Here is a 9,090-nt window from a genome sequence, read left to right as displayed (position 1 = left end):
ACTTCACATAATTTAATATAATTCTACAGCAGTAACACTGTAGTGAATAGTACTTTGGCTGGAACTAGGGTTTACGTGGTATATTTTAAAGGGAGTGTATAGTTTTTTAAGAGCCATGGAGTCTTTAAATGGAAAAAAGAGAATTTGTCCACAGAGATCAATGGCTGATCATTTCTTTCAGAGTAATCCATATGTTTTCATGTCACGCTTTAAAATGGCAGCTTTAATAACACCCAAGGGGCTGTTAAGAGGCATCAGTAACAGAGTAGAGACTGCTTAAGGGTCAGTACCCCACTCCCTGCCCTTTCCACCTCACACCAGCAAGAAGCCAGAATAAAGATATCCTAAATATGTTGCATGATGATGATACTATCATACTTACCTGGTAGGGGAGACACTTAGAAGGTGGTTTATCCAGGGCGAGGCTCGGCCATTGCAATTCGGCTGTGCTGACCCTTTCGAATTCCCCAAATGTGGGAATCTCGACTGCTTAGCGGTTAAGGCTCTGGGCTATTGACCGAAAGGTCGGGAGTTCAAGCCCCAGCACTGCCAAAATACCACCGTTGGGCCCTTGAGCAAGGCCCTTGACCCTATCTGCTCCAGGGGTGCTGTTTCATGGCTGACCCTGCGTTCTGACCCCAGCTTAGTTGGGATATGCAAAAACAACTGCATTTCATTGGCTCTGTACCTGTACTATGCATAATGACAATAAAGTTGAATCTGAATTAATCTAACATTTTTTGCCCATTGCACAGTAAAATCACTGTAAGATGCATATTTAGGATACAATTTAACATCAATGACTTGAATTAACTAATATTGCAGAATTGATAGCTATTGTATCAAAAATGTTGCTAGGTCCACATGATATGGTTGAACAGTGTTTTTCGCTGCTGTATCATTCAAATTGTCTTTTGACTTAAGTCTGAGATATTTTGATCTTTGGGCAAATAAATCCAAATGTCTAGTCTTATATTGGACTTCAGAATGTCTATTACTTTATCTCTTACAGTAACAGTAATCATAACAGAATCAGAAAATCACAGTCTCAGTTTAAACTTTTAAGAGCCATTATCAACAAATTGAAATTTCATGCCTTTCTGCTGCTTTCCTTCTGTTACCAGACTCATGTGTGTAAGAGTAGACCAAATTAATTTCGCACCCATCATAGCAACCACAATCAGAAGTGGAATATGAGGCTAAACAACAAATTAACACAACTGTAATTGTTTAAACCAAGTTTTTTCAAAAAACATTCACATTTGTGTTACATTCTATCTATGGAAACTGTAATGATCCGACTGAGAATTCCTACTAAATCAATCACTGTTATTCAGTGACCACAGTAAACCCCCTTACCCTATTGACATCTGTGCCAACCCCACAGGGCTAGAGTTATCATTGATGTTTGGAAAGAGAGTAATATAATTAATTAATTAACTGCCATCTAAGGCCAGAATCAAAACTTAAAAGACACATTATTTGGGGCCTGGGTAGCTCAGCGTGTATTGATGCTGACTACCACCCCTGGAGTTTGAATCCAGGGTGTGCTGTGTGACTCCAGCTCAGTGACTTCCAACTCATTGTGAAACTCATTAACACATACTCACCACACACTGTACCAATGGGAAAGCAGAAACTTCCCATCCTGATTTTTATTCCGATGCCTCCAGAACCTGAGAGAACTCCTGGAAGCCCCACACGGCCCTGGTCCTCTCCACCTGCAACTTTTTGTCTGCCTGGTCCAGGTCTCTCACCCTTGCCACCTCCCTCTGGTTCCTAAACAATCCCTCACCATTAAGAAGCTTCCTTAGACTGCTCTTTAACTGCCTAGCTTCGGTTCCTACAGTGTGAACCTTAAAAATGTTGTCTAGAATCATAAAAAATCAGTTAGCATTCAAATATTTTTGTACAAAGTGGGTGAGTTTGTTGCCTGTGATGTGTGATGAAGCTCATTTATTGTTGCATTACATTGCTGCGAAGAGGGAGAGGACAAGTAGCATGCCTGTGTTCATTAATCTTTCACTGCAACAGCACAAAGTGAGTTTGAAGGTCCCACTATCCTTGCCCAATGATTTTGTACTGTTAAAGTACAAATAAAATGGTGTCCTCATCTTTTTCTTGGGCTCCTTCAAGTGTTATCATCTTACCGAAATTACCCCTGGCTCTTTCAGAGTCTGTCTCTGCTGTCTCACTCTCTCTGTCTTCCTCTTCTACTGTATCTTCCAGCACAAGTGGCAGAGATAAATCTGAAGTAACTTATATGTCCACTGTATTGGAACAAGAAACTGGAAGTTCTTTAAGATGGGAAGACTGGTTCTCCTTCGACTGGAAGACAGCTAAAGTCTGTTTGCTTAGGGTTTTTCAGGATTTCCCTTCTGAAAGGATGCAAAAATAGAATGAAGATCAAGTGAAAGGAAGAACAGATGTTGAGGGCAAGGCCAGAGGTCAGAGAGACCATGCAGTATGTTCCAGAAGAGAGCAGGACGGGACGTGGTGGGAGGAAGAGGCATCAGGGTCCATCTTGCTCAGGCTTTGAATATTGTCATCCCATCTGACAAATGTCCATCACAATTCAAGCCAGGTTCAAAGCACTGTTTCCATCAAAGCCCAAAACAACCCGAATTTGCATCCAAAGTCTTGACTTTATTGCCTCTATCAGCTTTGTATTTCATCTTAGTCTGCAGCCTTTTGTTTCCAAATTGGTGTTTGATTTAGTCCATGTGTGAGAAATCAATCCGATCTTCTTTTGTATCTCTTTCTGCCCCCTCTTTCTTACTTAATATTTTGTCTTGCATCTTCCGAGCTCTGCTTCTTAGTGAAGCTCAGAGCTGCTTGCTCCATCTCTCTCTCTTTCTCTCTCTCTCTTTTTGTCTCTCTCTCTCCATCAGTTACTTTTCACCCTCCTCCCTCCTTGTCTCCTCTGTGTTGCTCTCCAACTCTCTCTATGTTCCTTTTCCTCCCTCCGTCCCTCCCTCCCTACCCCCTCCCTCCTCTCTTGGTCCACATGGAAGCTCTCAGATTTAAAGGCAATAACAGACTGAATTAATTCATATCACTAGCTACAATATCACACACACAGAGCATGGAAATTAATAACATTTGAATATGATTTCAGATGTCCAGACCATGAATTACAACTGAAAAAGTTTCCAAAATGTCTATTTTTATTTAACAGCACCCATATTGGTATAATTTGACCTAAAATGGCTATATGAGACCAAATCTATTTTGCCTATATGACTATTAATTAGGTCCATGCATATAAGAGTGTGGTAGAGTATTAGGACTCTATCAGACCTTAATCTGTCTGCCCGGAGGAGTGGTTGATATTGACACACTCCAGTACCACTACATGATCCAACATTATCACATGGGATCTCAACATGCTGCTACTGAATGTTTTTGTATCCGAACATCGACCTCATTCTGCAGAGTTACATCCCATGAAATTGTTGTATCAAATATGTTTAGCTTTTCCTGCAGCGATGGAAAGGTTTAGGATTGGGGGTTGGGGGTACTTTTAATAAAATATAAAACTAATAAATACTTTACAACAAATTTTTTGTGCCACTTTTCACCTGGAAACTGGTGATTATACAAACACATCTGTTCAACAACACTTCCAGCTTCTGCCACTGGAGGCAGTGGTTAGTATTTCAGTAAGCACAGACTGATTTCAGCTGAACATTCAACCTGCTGTTGCTGAATTCACAGTAAGATCAGTATGGTGTTCCACAGAAGAAATAAAGTCATACAGATTTAAAACTTTTCTGGGTGAACTAACTTTTTAATGCCTAATTGAGCCCATTTCTATGTTAATTATATGAATATTGCTACTGGTACTTTAAGTCCATGCAGAGGGTGTTAAAGGTGGTAGACAGATCTAATTCTGAATTGGATTTTGCTATCTTTAATATTATTTTGACCTTCTGTTGAAGTTCTCTTTCTCTATCTCATCCATGTACCCATCTGTTCTCAAAATTACTGTACCCTTATTAAAATTTTTGATAGCACAGATGAGGACATTATCAAACACCAACAATCTGGACACATTACCAGGAGAGAGATGGAGAGATAGGGAAACAGGTAGGGAGGTTGTTGGTAGGGGTGCTGAGAATTCAGAGAGCTCTAAATTACCTCCATTTGCTGTCATTACACAGTGTGTAAGGGTATGTGGTCTGCCTCTACCAAGTTTGGATGGCCTTATTCAGCCTACACACACACACACACACACACAAACAGATCATCTCCCATGGTTGCATTTTCTTGCTTCTGATTTAACCCATAATCCAACAGTAGCCAGTTGCTTAGCAACTGGCTACAGGGCGAATTTTTCTGCATCAAAAGCAGTCTGCTGAAGACATGTGAGTCAGAAAAACAAGGACGTAGTCAGAAAGAGAGAGAGAGAGAGAGAGGTGGGAGGAATGGAGAGGGAGGTAAGAAGAGGTAGACAAAGCTGACACAGAAGGGACAGAATCATAACATATGTAAGAACAGCAGCTACTCATTGGGAGTAGGTGGAGTCATTCCAAATTCCATCAATATATTTTTTTTTATTCTGCCTCTTTTATTTTTAGAGTAGAGGCTGATGAAATATTAACTGGTTGCAATTCAAGGTTCATATTGCAACAGCTAACCCAATAGAAGCCTGTCTTGCCCAAAGAAAAGCAGGTTGACAACCACATTCAATGCTTACAATATTCTTCACTCAGGAATTACTGATTCGCTAACTGTGTCCTTTATGTATTCAGTAATTGTAAGATTTTGTATTTGAACTGGTGTTGTCTAAAGTACCGACTTCAGTACCAAGTCGATACTGAAATTTAAAAAATGTGACGCTTTTGAGCGCTGTTGAGCAGAATCGTAAACACCTCTGATTGGCCATTGTGTTCACGCGCTCATCGGATAAATGTTTGACAACACTAATTTGAACCTCACTAAACTGTATCTTTGTGGTAAATGTAAGCACAGCATAGTTCTAGCAAGACTAGCAGCTGTACATCATCGCACCATTAGCTAGGTAACTCCTAGCCAATCACATGTAAGCCATTGCTTTATATGTCTGCTTACAATCTATCACATTGCGGTTTCAGTGTGCTAACACGGCAACCTCCACCACCCCACCACCACCAGTTAAGACCTGTCCTGCACGGGGTTAGGCTCCTCGCCTGAAGATAATTCAGAAAATCTTGCAAACACATTATTAATGAAAATATCTTCAAAGCATTTCAGACCTTTCTTTTCCCAGAAAGAGAATACGAAATCTGAAAAGGGAGGAGGAAAAAGATTATTATTACGTATAAGAGCCATGGTTGATGCCGCGGTAAATTTAAAAAGATGGCAAAATTTTTTGAGAGAAGAGCATACTATTGGGTTATCCGTGTAATGTGAAAGGGACAAGGGGAGAGAAGAGAACACCATAGCAGGGAAAGATGTTGAAATACAACCCTTAGCTTCTAAGTGGCACCATGGCAAAGAGGAGGTCTGTACCCAGAACACCAATTTCTGAATATTTGCCGTCCAATAATAATACATAAAGTTGGGAAAGGAAAGCCCTCCACTTAGTCGACTTATTTGGAGCAAAATTTTGGAAACTCTAGGAGGTTTTACTGCCCATTTAAAAGATTAATTGGTCTATGTTCTTGAAGAAAGATTTGGGTAGAAACAAAGGAATAGCTTGAAAGAGGTAAAGAGATTTTGGGAGAATGATCATTTTTACAGCATTTATCCTAACTAATGGAGATAATGGAAGAGCTGCCTATCTTAAAAAAACTGACTTCATGTATGAAACTAAAGGTGTAAAATGTGCTGCCTTTAAGGAAGAATAAGAAAGGGTAACATTAACACAATATACTTGAATTTAGAACTCTCCAAGTGGAAAGGTATGTCATTCTGTTTTTGGTCAGCTTGATTTATGGTTAAACATTCACTCTTCTGTAAGTTCAGTTTATACCCAGAACATTTCTCAAAATCATCTAACAGATGTATTATTTCAGGAATAGATGCAATTGGATTGTAACGTAGAGTAATAATTCATCAGCATATAAGGCTAATTTATGTTCAATTCCCTTGCGGATTATACCCTGAAATACAGGAAGTGTTCTAAGCATTATTGAAAGGAGCTCAATAGCTATGGCATAAAGTAATGGGGATAGGGGCATCTCTGGCGCGTACCCCATGATAAAGTAAAATATTCAGATTTAACATTGTTAGTATGAGCTGAAGCTTGAGGGTCAGCATATAATAAATGTACCCATGAAATCAATCCCTCCTAAAAATGAACTCCTTCAGTACCTTAAAAATATAAACCCATTCTATCCTATCAAATGCCTTTTCGGCATCCAACGAAATGATAACCTCAGAGGAGCTACTGTTTTGTCTTGAGTGTGGCGAAGTGAGTAAGGGAGTAAAAAAACCCAAAGAGAATTCTCAGATGACACACCTCTCTTGAGGTTTACCTCTACAGGAAATAACGACTATGCCACCCTGGTCTAATTACCCAGGGAAATACCCAATAAGGGCACACAGGTTCGGTTTCTCTCACATAGAGACAATGAGACGTGGATATGTTTATACTAAAAATATATTTATTCAATCACAATAAAATAATTAAAAACACAGAAGAAAGGCTTACCAGTAGCAAGGCAGGCTAGATACAGGGCTTTAATAATGCCCGCAATAATAAATACCCACATGTGCACCAGATCACACACTCGCACACTCCAGTGAGATTCACTGCAAAGATATGCACACAGCACTCTGTGAAAGGAGAAACACCACCACATGTGGACGACTAGCCTTCACACTCCAGACCCCCAGCTCCTGGAAAGACAAAAATAAAAACATAAATTAAGCTCAAAAGCAAGCAGAAACAAAACAAAAAAAACATTTAAAGCAACCACAACACCAAAACACTGGAACAAAACACTGAAACCCAAAACACCAAATCAAAGCATTGAAACAACAACAGTTAAACAAAACAGCACTGTCGAAGCTTCAAGCCATGCAGCGACAGAGCAAGAAGAGATGTGCTAATGTACTGATTTATTCACCAGCATGTGGAGACCATACTCACCATACTCAATGTTCACGAGCAGGAGAGCAGCAGTCACCAAACAACACAGCATAAGAGCATTCATTATTGCGGAACGATCCGACTCCATTTAGCAGCGATCAGCTGCACTATACGGCACAGCGAGCACACCCAAGCAGGCACCAGCTTTCCCAGCTCTGACGCAGAGCAGCCGAAGCAGCGATCAGCCGCACCATGCAGCACAGCAAACATTCCCGAGCGGACACCAGCTCTAACACGGAGCAGCAGAAACAGCGATCAGCCACACCATGCGGCACAGCAAACACACCTGAGCAGACACCAGCTCTAACACAGAGCAGCAGAAATCCAAAAAACAGCGATCAGCTGAACAAGTGACGCACCGTCTAGCTGACCTGGTGATGCCTTTCCCCCCCCCTAAATGCGGCTCAATAATAGGTAAATGCCAAAGGGGCATGGGCACCAAACAGCCTTAAAGATAGAGGCAAATAACTACATTTCACCACATGAGTATAAAATATTAAAAAGTGTATGGATATTAGAAAATGAATACAGTCCTTTTATAAATATGGTTTGTTCCTCTGAGATAACACTAGGAATTATTGCCTCTAAACGAGAGGCCAAAAGTTTGGCTAAAATCTTTATATCAACATTGAGGAGGCTAATAGGTCTGTATGAGTTACATAAAGTTGGGTCTTTCCCATCTTTAAGCAATAAAGTTATAGATGCTTGTCTCAATGTTGGGGGCAACATACCTAGCTCTAAAGATTCCTCAAATACAGACAAAAGAAGTGGGGCCAATTTAGCATTACATTTCTTATAAAATTCGGAAGGCAGCCCGTCTGGGCCAGGTGATTTCTTAGATTGCAACAAATTCATTGACTTAATAATCTCCTCTAAGGTAATCGATCTATAAAGTACATATGCTAAAAGAGAATCAACCTTAGGGAAGTTAATACGCCCAAGAAAATGGTTAATTTCCTCTGAATGGTCAGAAGCCTCAGTTTTGTACAGAGAGGAGTAAAAGTTTTCAAGAGTCAAATTAATCTCCACAGGATCTGAGGTTAGTGCACCACCGGGCTGCACAATTTGAGTACTAAAATGCGAAGCCGCTTGGCTGCGCAGCTGGTGGGCCAGGAGTTGACCGACCTTATCCCCATATTCATAATAAATGCCACACATGTGTAACAAAAGTCACTTTGCCTCACCTGTAGATCACAGATTTAATTCTGCCAGCAAATTAAGTCTTTGTTTATGTAGTTCGTGAGTTTGGCTATGAGCATATTGAATATTATCAGATAACTTTTGAATCCTATTCCTCCATTCTTTATTAACATAAGCAGAGTAAGATATTATCTGTCCTCTTAAAAAAGCCTTCAAAGTTTCCCAAAGTAAGGAATAAGAGATTTAATTGGTCTGATTAGTAAAGAGAAAATCATCTTTTGAATTAGAAATATATTCACAAAATGCTGAATCAGATAGAAGCAAGGAATTGAACCTCCAGGGCGGTCGAGTAGTGTGATAAGAATGTCAAGACTTAAAGGGGCATGGTCTGAAATAACAATGGTTTACAACCTGAGGAATTAGAGAATTATTGATAAAAAATATAATCTATATGAGAGAAAGATTGATGGACATACAAATAGAATTAATATTTTCTCACTGTGGGACTAAAGTGTCTCCATGGGTCAATGTAACCATTCTGAACCATAAACTCAGAAAATATCTTTGACATGGCAGAGGGAACTTTCATAACGGTACTTGATTTATCAAAATCTGGATCAATAACACAGTTTAAATCTCCCCCAAATATCAAAAGTTGTGTGTTTAGAGCTGGGATCTTTGACAACAAATTCTGAGCAAAAAGGGTATTATAAAAATTTGGGGCATATACATTTACCAAAGAAACTGGTGTTTGTGAAATTTCCCCTTTCACAATTACATATCTACCATTCACATTCGAAATAACATTGTCAATAGAGAAAGGCACAGTCTTATTAATCAAAATGGCAACTCCTTTAGACCTGGAATCAAAG

General features: G+C 39.7%; 1 pseudogene; it reads left to right on the top strand.

Annotated features, from left to right (window-relative positions):
* The first annotated feature begins 374 nt into the window (after positions 1-374).
* Positions 375-495, top strand: LOC127623428 (uncharacterized; annotated as a pseudogene).
* Positions 496-9,090: the final 8,595 nt, after the last annotated feature.

This window comes from Xyrauchen texanus, chromosome 29 (genome assembly GCF_025860055.1).
Source record: "Xyrauchen texanus isolate HMW12.3.18 chromosome 29, RBS_HiC_50CHRs, whole genome shotgun sequence".
NCBI lineage: Eukaryota > Metazoa > Chordata > Actinopteri > Cypriniformes > Catostomidae > Xyrauchen > Xyrauchen texanus.
The sequence above is the reverse complement of the archived record's forward strand: the minus strand, read 5'-3'. Positions and strand labels throughout refer to the sequence as shown.